Raw genomic sequence first — 13075 nt, forward strand, 5'->3', positions numbered from 1 at the left:
TTCTGAATAAACAAAGTGTTTTACTTTTGGTGAGAGTTTATGACTTTGTTGTCAATTTGGCATTCATTAAAGCAATGGATGAGCAGGCTTTATCAATCCTGCTCTCTGCAGGATACACAATTGTATCAAATATTCCCTCTCATAACTCTCACAGAATTGCCCTTCTAGAACAATTCTACATCTATTTAATGCAATTTGTGTTTCAATTAATGATCGCCACAAGCAAATTAAGGATCTTGCTCTCATGAACATTTGTGAAGCTACTAGTCAGATTAGACAGTGACCATTTAGTGTGTTAACAGAAGCCAATGGAAATGCTTCTTCTGCTATTTTAATATATAATCAAACCCCTTTTGGAAACAATGCAGATGCACACCTTGTTACTGTTTCAAGGATTGTATGCTCACATGAGAGCAATATGAATATGCTATCTTTCTTGCCACCAAAGTTGTATAAATCTAGATATCAAAACTTCCTGACATATGATAGCTGTACAAACATAAAACTATCATTTTCACAACCTAAGATAGCCCAATGGGGTAAGAAATCCCAGTAAGAGTTACTTAGTTGAGAATTCCACCATCAATCAAGATCACACGTTTATTCTCTACTTCCAGCAAGAAATTTCTCAGCTATAAAAACACACTGTTTGTATCCTTTAAATGAATAGGAATTTTCAAAGACATTGCCATCACGCATTATTGATAAAAAACATTAAATGAATGTTTTGTGGTGTCAAACTTTGAAAAATTATTTTGAACCGTAGGTCAACCAATTATTCTGGGAGCTAAATGTAAACAGCTGAGCAGGTGGTGATGGTAGTGGGGGTGGGCGGTCTCCTGATGTAATTATGTGTCCTTTGAGTTTAGAGATCAGGAAGACTCAAATCTGATCCCTAGTCTGTGCTGAAGAGAAATTCCAGTTACATAAGCTGGGCACATTGTAATTAAGCTAAGTGCCATCAGTTGAAGGAGCAGAAAAAGAGCTTCTGTACCCGATTGCTAAATAGTAGCTCTTGCTGGAAGTATGTTTATATGAACAGGCTTGGCTGTGAATTCGCTGGGAGTTAATTATTCCACCAAAACTCACTGAGGTTCACATGTTGTTCAAGCGAGGCAGAGCCCATGGAATCGTACCGAGCCCAAGCCATCAGCCAGAAGTTTCCTGGAAATGCACTGTGCATTAGCAGATGTGAAAAATGGTGCTCCACCCACCTGCCGCAATGGTGTGTTTTCACAGCGTATCGCCGCCCACTTCAGAGCTGATTTATTATTCAACCATGGGAAATTTCACTGGCTGGCAGCATCTGATTCACCCACCCCACCATGATCTGAGTGCTCGGGGTGTCATATTCAAATGGCACACCTGCACAGTGTTTGCCATTTCTGCAGTATAGAAGGAAATGGCTTCCAAAGGCATAAAATACTCAAGGTGGAATTTTCCGCCAGTGGGATTCTCCGCGTCCGCTGAAGTGAACGGACTTTTGAATGGCTCGCCGCACTATAAACCCCATCTCTTATTGAGGGGCCATAAAATTCAACCCACTGTGTCCAAATTCAGTGACAACCCACTGGTGTACCTGTTGGATGCAGTCGAGACATGACGCCATGCTTTTGACTCCCAGTTTGGGTGACCAATGGAAACCCTGCCATGCAGCCCCTTTCCTCAGTCCCGCCTGGTCCTTCCTCAATCGAGCTCTAGCCTTACAGTACCATAAATGCCACCTCCATCATCTTAACCCTAGTGTGGTAGCTGTAGAGGCTTGCCTGTGAGAGCCCTTGGTCTAGCTCTGAGCCTCGTGAGCGCTGCACAATGCAAGGTGTGTGAACTAATCTCAAAGTCACGAGCAAAGTGCAGGTTGCCAGCTGCACATGGTTTATATACTTTTGCGAAAGATGTTGTTCTAACTGCATGCCTATGTGTGCTATTAATCCAGTGTGGAGGAATGATGCCTGCGGGCAAGTGTCATAATAAGATGCAGTTTTATGGTAATGATATTTGCAACATTTGGCAGCAGGAACCATGGCCCACTCTCGAGGGCTGAGGTGCACAATAACAAACCTGTTTTATGCTGTTGTAAAACCAGCTTTGGGTCTTCTCCTGAGAATTAGCGTTCCACCTGCCATTTACCGCAATCGGCAGCAGAGAGTACCGAACCCTGGGAAGGGGGATGGGTTGGGCCGGGGATAGTGATGAAAATAATTAGCCACATCTTGTTTTAAAGTAATAATGTGTTGATGAGGGACACTATGTGCAAATTGCCCAGCAAGAGCTATGCCGTAAGTTATGAATCCCCAGGGCCTGCTGGTTGATTTACACTGTTCTGTTGCTTAATTTGCACGAAGAGCATCTGGCCATAAAATATTGGAGAAGCTGAAGTATTTTAAGATGTTGCTTGATTTTCCCATCAATTGTTCATTAAAATTCACCACAAACAAATAAATCAGGTGGTTAACAGAGTGGGTGCCCTCTTAATGACGTGATATTTGTCCCCAATCAATCTTCCCGACTCGAAGGGCACAGTGGTACAGCGGTTTGCACTGCGCTCACGTAGTCAGGAATCCGGGTTCAATTCCAGCCTTGGGTGACTGTGTGGAGTTTGTACATCCATCCCATGTCTGCGTCGGTTTCCTCCAGGTGCTCCAGTTTTCTCCTACAGTCCAAAGATCTGCAGGTTAAGTGGATTGGCCATGCTAAATTGCCCCATAACTGTCCAAAGATGTGTGGGTGAGGGAGATAGGTTAATTGGCTTAAATATGTGGGGTTATATGGGGTTGGACCTTGGTAGAATGTGTATCAGAGTATTGGTGCAGACTCAATGGACCAAATAGTGCTTTCAGTGACCTCCTTCTGCACTGTAAGGATCCTATGATCCCAATAAGACACCCCGGTTTGGAAACAAATTGTCCAAGCCAGGGTGTTTTATTGGGATCATAGGATCCTTACAGTGCAGGAGGTCATTGCAAGCAATATTTGGTCCATTGAGTCTGCACCAGTACTCTAACAGAGTATTTCCAAAATTTCCAAAAATAGCTTTCACCTTAGGGAATAAAACTCACAGCTAATTGTCCACCCTGGCTTGGAAATAAATTGTCCCAGCCAGGGCAGACAATTAGCTGTGAGTTTTATTCCCTAAGGTGAAAGCCATTTTTGGAACTTTTAAAATCTTGAACTTTAAATGCGTTCCTTTCTTTCTTTCTGTCCCCTTTTCTCTATTTTCTTAATCAAAACTTTATTTCTGTTTATTTCTGGGCATGATTTGCCATTTCTGTTTTCTTTCTTAATTCTTTAACATTGGTTAAGGAGATAAACAGTTGACCCCACTGTTCAATAAGGTACCAGATAACCGGTTGCCTTCTCCTCGCTGCCGTGGCACTTCCAGCAAATTTTTCCACAAAAACATTTAAGAGCAGAAGAGCATAGGAAAATGTCTGCCTAATGGCATGTTTTTAAAATTAATTTATGGGATAATGGCTTCACTGATCAACATTTATTGCCCTTGAGAAGGTGGTAGTGAGCTGCCTTCTTGAATTGCTGCAGTTCATGTGGTGTTGGTTCACCCACAGTGCTGTCAGGCTTGGAGTTCCAGAACTTTGACCATGAAGGAATGACATTTGGTTTCCAAGCCAGGATGGTGAGTGGCCTGGAGGGAAAGCCAGGTGGTGGTATTCTCTTGTAACTGCTGCCCTTGTCCTCTTGGGTGGGAGTTTGAAAGGTGCTGTCGAAGGAGCCTTGGTGAGTTCCTGCAGTGCACCTTGTAGATGGTAGGCACTGCTGTTCCTATTGGTCAATGGCGGAGGAATATTCCATCGCGCTCCTGACTAGTGCTTTGTGGAATGTGGGAGTCAAAAGGTGAGTTACTCTTTTGTTCATGTTTGAACTGAGTCTGTAATGATGTGAAGAGCTGTGCCCTGGTGGATCCCAAAATGAGTGTCAGTGAGTCGGTTATTGCTAAGAAAATGCCACTTGATAGCACCGTTGAAGATCCCTTCCATCAGTTTACTGATGATGGAAGGGGACTGATGTGTTAATTGGCTGTGTTGGATTTGCCCTGCTTTTTGTCTACAGGACATACCTGGCCAATTTTACACACTGCCAGGGAGATGCCAGTGTCGTAGCTGTACGGTAAGTTCTGGAGAACACGTCTTCAGTACTGTTGCTGGAATATTGTCAGGGCCCACAGCCTTTGCAGCATCCAGTGCCTGACATCTGTGATACTGGGGACCTCCGGAAGAGGGTGAGCTGGATCATCTACTCAGCATTTTCTGACTGAAGATTGTAGCAAATACTTCAGTCTATTCTTTTGCACTGAAGTGCTGGGCTCCTCCATCACTGAGAATGGGGATATTTGTAAAGTTTCCTCTTGCGATGAGTTGCTTAAATCTCCACCAAGATTCAAGACTGGACGTGGCAGGACTGCAAGAGCTTTGATCTGATCCAATTGTTGTGGGATTGCTTAACTGTACCATTTACTGCTTATGCTGTTTGGCATGCAAGTAGTCCTGTGTTGTAGACTCACGAGACTGACACCTCATTTTTATGTATGCCTGGTGCTGCTCCTGGCATGTCCTCCTGCACTCTCCATTGAACCAGGACTGATCCACTGGCTTGGCAATAACGGTAAAATGGATGAAATGTTGAACCTTGAGATTACAAACTGCGGTTGGGTACAATCCAGCCGCTGATGGCCCACAGTGCTGAACGGATGCCCAATCTTAACTTATCCATTTAGCATGGTGGTAATGCCACACAACATGATGGAGGGTATCCTCAATGAGAGGACGGGACTTGACCTTTGCAAGGATTGTGCAGTTGTCACTCCTACCGATACTGTATCTGTAGCTTGGTGAGGAAGAGGTCAAGTATGTTTTTACCCTTGATGGCTCCCTGACTACCTGCCACAGTTCCAGATGAGCATCAGTGTCCTTCAGGACTCGGCCAGGTTGGTCATTAATGGTGTTACCGAGCCACTCCTGGTGATGGGCATTGAAATTCCCCACCCAGATTAGATTCTATTGCTCAATGCCCTGTTCTCATAAGATGTTGCCCAACGTATTGAGAAATGAGTGCAGTAGAAACAGCGATTTTATTTTAAAAAGAAATGTTATCTCTTATATTAGGTTGAGTCAGGCAGAATAGTCATTAAGAACACCAGAGAGGAACCCCTGCTGTAAACACATCAGGAAGAGAAATAACTTCAAACAGGAAATAACAGGCCGAGCAAGAAATAGATTAGCTTTGGGAATCAACACTGTCTGACTTTCCCAGGGCATAAAAGTGTAATCCCTACCTCAGTACATAACATAACAGCACTCATAAGTAAGAAGAGTTTGGCCTCTATCAAGCTGCCTGCCACAGCATTCCACCAGTTCAAAGAGAAAAGAGTAGCGATAATGTAGCTTTTTGAAAACTCCATTCCATTCTTAAAGTTAGAAAGCCGATTCGCAAAGTGGACTGGGCAAGCCTTTAATCCATCTCCTTGCTTGCTCAAAAATCCAAAATCCAATTAATGGCCCCCATGAGAAAGACATACAAGATCCAAGCTGACCTGATGAGCCATTGCAGAATTTTCTGTTGTGTTTGTCGCAGCATTTTGCAATCATCTTAAATAAATAGATGGTGCTGAGTTCCCCCCTAGTGGATTACTTGGTAATTGTACTGCCCAATCTGTATCAAAGCAACAGGAAGTTCCTCAGGTGTAATCTATAATTTATCTGAGCCTTTCATCTGCACCTCAGATATTTGTAGAGTAATACAAAAATAGTCTACATCTAGGTACGATCCGGTGATCCCTACTGCAACAATTGTTTTTTGAACTTTGGGTGTGGAGAACGTGATTCTTTTGCCCATCCCCAATGATGGAATAGCCTATCAACACTTAGTGTACACACATCTCTGGCAAATGGGCAAAGTACAAGAGGACAACCCGTATTAGTACAACAGTGCCCAGTATTTGTCAGAACTTTCATGAGAGGACAGGAGGGGGAAAACAAAATTGGCTGAATAAGGAAACAAATGTGCTAACATTTTTAACTTTACCTCATCAATCTACCTGTTGCAGATAGTCCTGTCAATGACAGTATTGGTAGCACTGGCCACTCACTGCATAATCCTTGTGGAGATAAAGCCTCATCTTCACATGGAAGACACTCTCTGTTGCATTGTGTGGCATGACCACAATGCTTAATGGCCTAAATTCAGAACAGATCTGATAATACAAAACTGGGCTCATCATTGAATCCCTTCTGTGCAGAAGGAGGCCATTCAGCCATCAAACCTGCACCAACAACAATCCCACCCAGGCCCTATCCCCATAACCCCACTTATGTACCCTGCTAATCTCCTAAACACTTTGCCATGTCCAATCAACCTAACTCACACATCCTTGGACTGTGGGACTTGGGAGAAACCAGAGCACCGGGAGAAAACCCACACAGACATACAGAGAACATGCAAACTCCACACAGATCCAAGGCTGGAATTGAACCTGGGTCCCTGGTGCTGAGCGGCATCAGTACTAACCATTGTGCTGCCCATGAAGTGCTGTGGACTAACATAATGGTTCACCAGCAGCAGGATTGTATTCTATCACAAGCTATAACATCATGATCTGGCATTTCCTCAGGCAGCCTCTCTTAATTAGTACATGAATTACCTTTTCTTAATACAGGTTACAAGGAGCTTTCCTGGTCCTTAGTTCCATATATTTACTACTCTTCAAGAAAAATGTCCACCGTAACCTCACATTACCATTACAACAAGCTCAAGGTTATCGGCTTTCTTTCAATCTGTGTAGGAGTGTGTAAAAAAAAACATTTATTTTCCCTCAGAAACTCATGAGTCTTTAGAATTCTCTTCCTAAAAGAATATTTTTAAGGCAGAGGTAGATAGATTCTTGACTAACACGGGAGTCAAAGACAGCAGGCGGAACATGGCATTGAGGTCACAATCAGATCAGCTATGATCTTACTCAATGTGGGGCAGGCTTGAGAGGCCAAATGGCCTACTCCCGCTCGTAATTGGTATGTTTGCTTGTTGAATAACTCAGCTCCTGAATCCCCAAAGTTCACCACCTACAAGGCACAAGTCTCCACTTTCCTGGATGAGTGCAGCTCCAACAACATTCAAGAAGATAGACATCATCCAGGACAAAGTAGCCTGCTTGATTAACATGCCATTCCCCACTGTAAACAATGATTTCCTCTCCCATTAACGTATCTTGGCTGCGGTGCATACCGTATACAAGATGAGCTGCAGGAACTTGCCGAGACTTCACATACAGCAACTCCCAAACCCTCAATCCCTGCCATCTGGAAAAACAAGGGACGACTTCAAGTTCCTCACCAAGTCACAAGCCATCTTGGTTTGAAAATCGATCCATTCCTTCATAGGCACAGGGTCAAAATCCTGCAACCCTCCCTAACAACACAACGTGCGGCATCTCTTCATCACATCAACAGTACTGATTCAAGAGGACAGTTCATCACTACCTTCTCAAGGGCAATTAAAGATGGACAGTAAAAGCTAGCATTGCCAGCAACACCCATGTCACATCAATGAGTAAAAAATAATTCAGCTCAATGTCTGAAGTGTCTTTTTAAACAGGCGATTTAACAATTTACTTAGGGTAATGTTGGATTTTTTTTTGAAAAGAGCTCAAATGATTTAGATTATACAAAGAAACAAAATACTCAGGTTTTCTCAGAGTAGCTGCAGTGCTCAATCTCTCAACTTGCAATCATTAAATCTTGAATTGATGCAGAATCTGGAAATAGACGGTTATTCTGGGCTTGAAACGATCTTCTCCAACCAAAGCTGTCCTCAATCAATACCTTCTTGTGGCTGTAAATAGCTCGGTAAATTCAATAATCCTACACCTCCAGTGGACAATCAAATTAGAAAGGAGTGTAGATTGAAAAATGGTTACAACTGTGCAATGCTCAAAGGTGTTTCTGTAGGTTAATTCACAAAGGACTGAGCATCACAGCTACTCAGACGAGATGTCAACAGGTCATTCAATTTGCTAATAACCCCTGATATTAAATCAGAGACTTGAGAGGCAATATTTTAGAAAATGGAACGAATATTGTTCTCTGTCCAGAAGAAGCTCCTCTTAAGCAGTCTTTATTGGTTTAAAGAAATGATTTTGTGCTTCGTTTAAGCATATCTTGCTGCTGTGGGTGTTGGATCAGTGAATTTATCCAGGAGTGAGAGAGATATGGAGGCAATCTGGCGTGAGGAAAGCAGTACAGGAGCTTTGAAGGGTGAAAACATTTTCTGCTGATGATTGAATGAAAAGATAAACCTTGAGAACCAAGAATTTGGTGAAATCACCTTTTAGTTTGATTAAGCTTCAGTGAAACCTTATTTTCTGATTGAAAACAGAGCTATTAAAAAACATCTCCCCCTTCCAATGAAACTTCAGAATTAGTAAAAGCTGGAACATATTAGCAACAGGAGTGTGTTCTGAATGGAAGATAAAGGCAGTAATCAACTGCTGTCAGGGTCAAATATACTCAATAAAAAGATCAAGGAATTTCAAAATTATGTGTCAGTTTAAAAAGTACAATAACATTTTCTGCAAATGAACCATCTTTCTTAAACATTTTACTTAAACTGCCCTTAAAAGAATTATATTAAAAATAAGGTTATTAACAGTCAATCCTTCTGTCACCCGCCATATAATTAGCTGACAATTCTCATAATTTTTAATAGAGTTTAGAGTGGATGGAACGTGTGAGCTAAAATTAGGAATATATGTCTCATATCAAAATGAATTGGTAAAGAAACTATGTACAGAACACAGATAATGAGCTCAGGCTTGCTACACCATTGCTACTGATTCAAAACTGTGTGGCTCCTAAAAATTCAGTGTTTATAACAATCCGTGTCAGGCTGCCCATGATTTAAAAATGCCACATTTGCTTGTCAATATATAATTTTGGCCAACTTTCTAAATGGGAAATGCAAAGATAAATCTAAATACGTGTATGTGATAACTTCTTCATGGTTGTGAAAGCTTCAACTGAAGCAACATTAAGAACATCTAACTAAAGGCAGAAAATGCTCACTATAGATTTTTCAGCACTCTACCATTGTCAGCTGTGTCTTCAGTTATGTATTCCCTCAACTTTGAAATTCCCTCTGTAAAGCGCTCTTACCTTCCCTCAAACTTTTCCAAAATCAACTCCGTTGACCAAGGTTCTAGTCTCCTGTTCTATTTCTTCAAATCCAGATGGTTTTACTTTTATTTGGTAACACTTCTATGGGATTAGGATGTTTTGATTATGAAAATAAATCTCTGGATTAAATTTCACCTGACAATGCTTCGCCTGAACTGTCACATTTTCCCATTTCTGGACTATCTTCTTAATTTGGTTTCATCTGCAAATGTTGTTGTTTATGTTATGTTTTTGAACCAGTCACTTTTGAATCAGAAACAATTACCACACAGATACCTAAGAGCTTAAGAATAGGAATTAGACCATACCACCCCTCAAATTTATATCACTGTTCAATATGGTCTTCTGCAGCAACTCCATTTTCCTGCCTATTCCTCAAATCCCTGAGACATCAAAAATTTGTGCATCTCCTCAGCTTTAAATATAGTCAATGATGGAAAATCAACAAATCTTTTGGGGAGAGAATTCTATAGATTCACAATTCTCTTGGGTGAAGAACCTCTCCTCATCTCTGTCTCAAAATTCGTTTTTATCCTGAGACGGTGCTCTGGGGTTCTGGATTTCCCATCCAGGGGTAACAATCTCACAGCTTAATCTATGAAACCCTTTAAAATCTTGTATTTTTCCAGTGACATTGCCTCTCACTCTTCTCAATTTCTGAAAGTAAAAGGCCAATTTACTTAACCTCTCATCAAAGGGCAACCCTACATCCAAAGGACCAATCTTGTGTAACCTTCATTGTACTGCCTTCAAAGCATATATCTCCTTAAATCCATATTCTTAGATATGCAGACCAAAACTGCACATAGTATTCCATGTGTGGTTTCACCAAAGCCCTGCACAACTGTAGCAATAGAATCCCTGCAGTGCAGAAAGAGGCCATTTGTCCCATCGAGCCTGCACTGACAACAATCCCACTCAGATCCTATCCCCAACATCCCACATATTTACCCTACTAATCCCCTGGCATGAAGGGTAATTTAGCATGGCCAATCCACCTAACCTGCACATCTTTGGACTGAGGGAGGAGACTCAAGTACTCAGAGGAAACCCACTCAGACAGGGGGAAAACATGCAAACTCCACACAGACTATCACCTGAGGTCAGAATTGAACCTAGGTCCCTGGCGCTGTAAACTTACAATACTTATTTTTTTAAATCTTGCAATAAAGGTCAACATGCCCTTTGCTTTTCTAATTGCTCACTGTACTTGCAAGATAACTTTGTGTTCCTTGTACCCAAATCCATCTGAACATCAACACTTCAAAGTTTCACACTATTTAAGCAAAAATCGTGCAACTCCAGTTTTATGACCAAAGTGAGCAACCTCACACTTCCTCGCATTATACGGTATCTGCCATCTTGTTGTCCACTTACTTAACCTGTCCAAATCTTTTTGCAGCCTCTTTTGAACCTCCTCCCAGTTCACATTCCCACCTAGCTTTGTCTCGTCAGCAAACTTAAATACATTACTCTTGGTCTCTTTAAGTTATTAATTTAGATTGCAATTAGCTAAGGCCCCAGCACTAATTTTTGTGGCACTCCTTAGTCTGAGCCTGCCAACTTATAAGCAATACATTTAGCCCTATTGTTTGCTTCCTGTCCAACAATAAATCCTCCAAACATGCCAATATTTTACCTCCAACTCTAGGAGTGTTGGAGCATACGATGTACCACTTTCAACAATGTTGACATAATATTTAACAACCACCCATTGTTTTCTATGCATTAGTCAATTCTTTATTCATCTAAAATTTACTCTGAAGCCCCACAGCTTTAAATATACCCAATAGCCTTTTGTGTGAAACTTTTTCCAAATGCTTTTCTGCAGTCTAGTTATATCTCACAGTCAGGCCTTCTGCAATGCACTCGGGAATATGTTCCATCAGAAAGAATCCAGAAGATCATTAGGCAGCATCTTCCCAATCTGAACCCATATTGATTACTGTTTCCTGGGATATTATTAGCTTACAGGATAATTTTCAAGTTTCCTTTTGATAATTAATTGTATCGTTTTACATGGGATTGAAGTACGATTGATGTTTCTGTGGCTGCCTACGTCCGTTTTGATGCTCCTCTTAAAAAAGAAGCACATTTTACTCAGTTTTCAAGCAACTACCAACTTCCAGTGCCCAATGACATTTTTGTAAAGTTAATGCATTAAACTTCAATAGTACATCTGCATTCAAGTGGGGGTTCCCAAGCATTGGATGTTGCCTACTTGCACTCTTGACTTAAACCAAGCGAGATGTGCCTCTCCAGAAGGAGCTCACTCTTGTATTAAGAAACCATAAAGCTGCATCTGCATGTATGTTTCAGCAACTTTGGATACTCTTATGTGGAATTGTTGGGAATTTCCTCAGGGGGGAAATTTCTGATTGGCCACTCTGACTGCAGTGAAACCCCGATAGATCATAAAACGGAGTTTTCGCTGACCAGTCAGAATCATAAGGATTTTACAGTTCAGAAAGAGGCCCTATGGCCCGTTGTGTCTCTGCCTCTCTATTTTAATTCCATTTTCCAGCACTTGGTCCATAGCCTTGTGTGATATGACACTTCAAGTGCTTATCTAAACGCTTCTTAAATATTGCGAGAGTTCCTTCCTCTACCACCCTTTCAGGCAGAGTGTTTCAGATTTTACCAACCTTTGAGTGAAAAAGTGTTTCTTTAAATCCCCTCTGAATTTCTTGGCCATTACCTTAAATCTATGGCCCCTGGTTATTGATCGTCTACTAAGGGGAAAAATTTCTTCCTATCTACCCTATTTATAACCCTCGTAATTTTGTACACCTCAATGAGGTCCCTCCTCAGCCTTCTCTGTTTGAAGGAAAATAATCCCAGGCTATGCAACACCTCTTCATAGCTGAGATGCTCCATCCCAGGCAATATCCTGGCAAATCTCCTCTCTTCCCCTCTAGTGCAATCATATCTTTCCTATAGTGTGGCGGCCAGAGCTGCACATAGTACTCTAGTTGTGGCCTAATGAACATTTCATATAGCTCCATCATAACCTCCCTGCTCTTTTATTCTGTGTCTCGGCTATTAAAGGAAAGTATCACATATGCCTTCTTGACCACCTTATATTCCTATCTTGCTGCCTTCAGGGACTTTTGGACATGCACCCTAAGGTCCCTCTGGTCATCTGTACTTCCTAGCATTCAACCATTCGTTGTATATATCCCTTGTCTTGTTAGTCCTCTCAAAATACATAACTTCCCACTTTTAAAAGTTAAATTGTTGTGGGGATTGAGCTATGAGGAGAGGCTGAATAAACTAGGCTTGTACTCGTTAGAGTTTAGAAGAATGAGGGGAGATCTCATTGAGACGTATAAGATGATGAATGGGATGGATAGGATAGAGGTGGAAAGACTCTTCCCGCTCAAAAAAGACAGTAGGACTAGGGGGCACAGCCTCAAGATAAAGGGGAGGCGGTTTAGAATGGAGTTGAGGAGGAACTTCTTCACTCAAAGGGTGGTGAATCTCTGGAGTTCTCTGCCCGTTGAAGTGGTGGAGGCTGCCTCGCTAAATATTTTTAAGAAGCGGGTTGATGGGTTCTTGATAAGAGAGGAGATTAAGGGTTATGGGGAGAGGGCGGGAAAGTGGAACTGAGCCACAACAGATCAGCCATGATCTTATTGAATGGCGGGGCAGGCTCGAAGGGCTAGATGGCCTACTCCTGCTCCTATTTCTTATGTTCTTATGTTCTTAAATTCCATTTGCCACTGTTCTGCTCATCTGACCAGCATATCTATACCATCTATAACCTAAGGCTTTTGTCCTCACTATTTACCACACCACAAACTTTCATCAGTCATGTGAATTGGCTGATCATACCACCCACATTTAAATCCAGATCATTAATGTTACTGTGGCTGAATGGTAGAATTACGGGT

At 41.7% G+C, this 13075-nt stretch overlaps 1 protein-coding gene across 1 annotated transcript in view; it reads right to left on the reverse strand.

Annotated features, from left to right (window-relative positions):
• Positions 1–13075, reverse strand: part of cnksr2a (connector enhancer of kinase suppressor of Ras 2a) — a 422869-nt gene that overhangs the window by 35870 nt on the left and 373924 nt on the right. The gene's annotated exons all lie outside the window — the stretch shown is intronic.

Source organism: Carcharhinus amblyrhynchos, chromosome 15, assembly GCF_965287045.1.
Source record: "Carcharhinus amblyrhynchos chromosome 15, sCarAmb.v2.hapA, whole genome shotgun sequence".
Classification (NCBI taxonomy): Eukaryota; Metazoa; Chordata; class Chondrichthyes; order Carcharhiniformes; family Carcharhinidae; genus Carcharhinus; species Carcharhinus amblyrhynchos.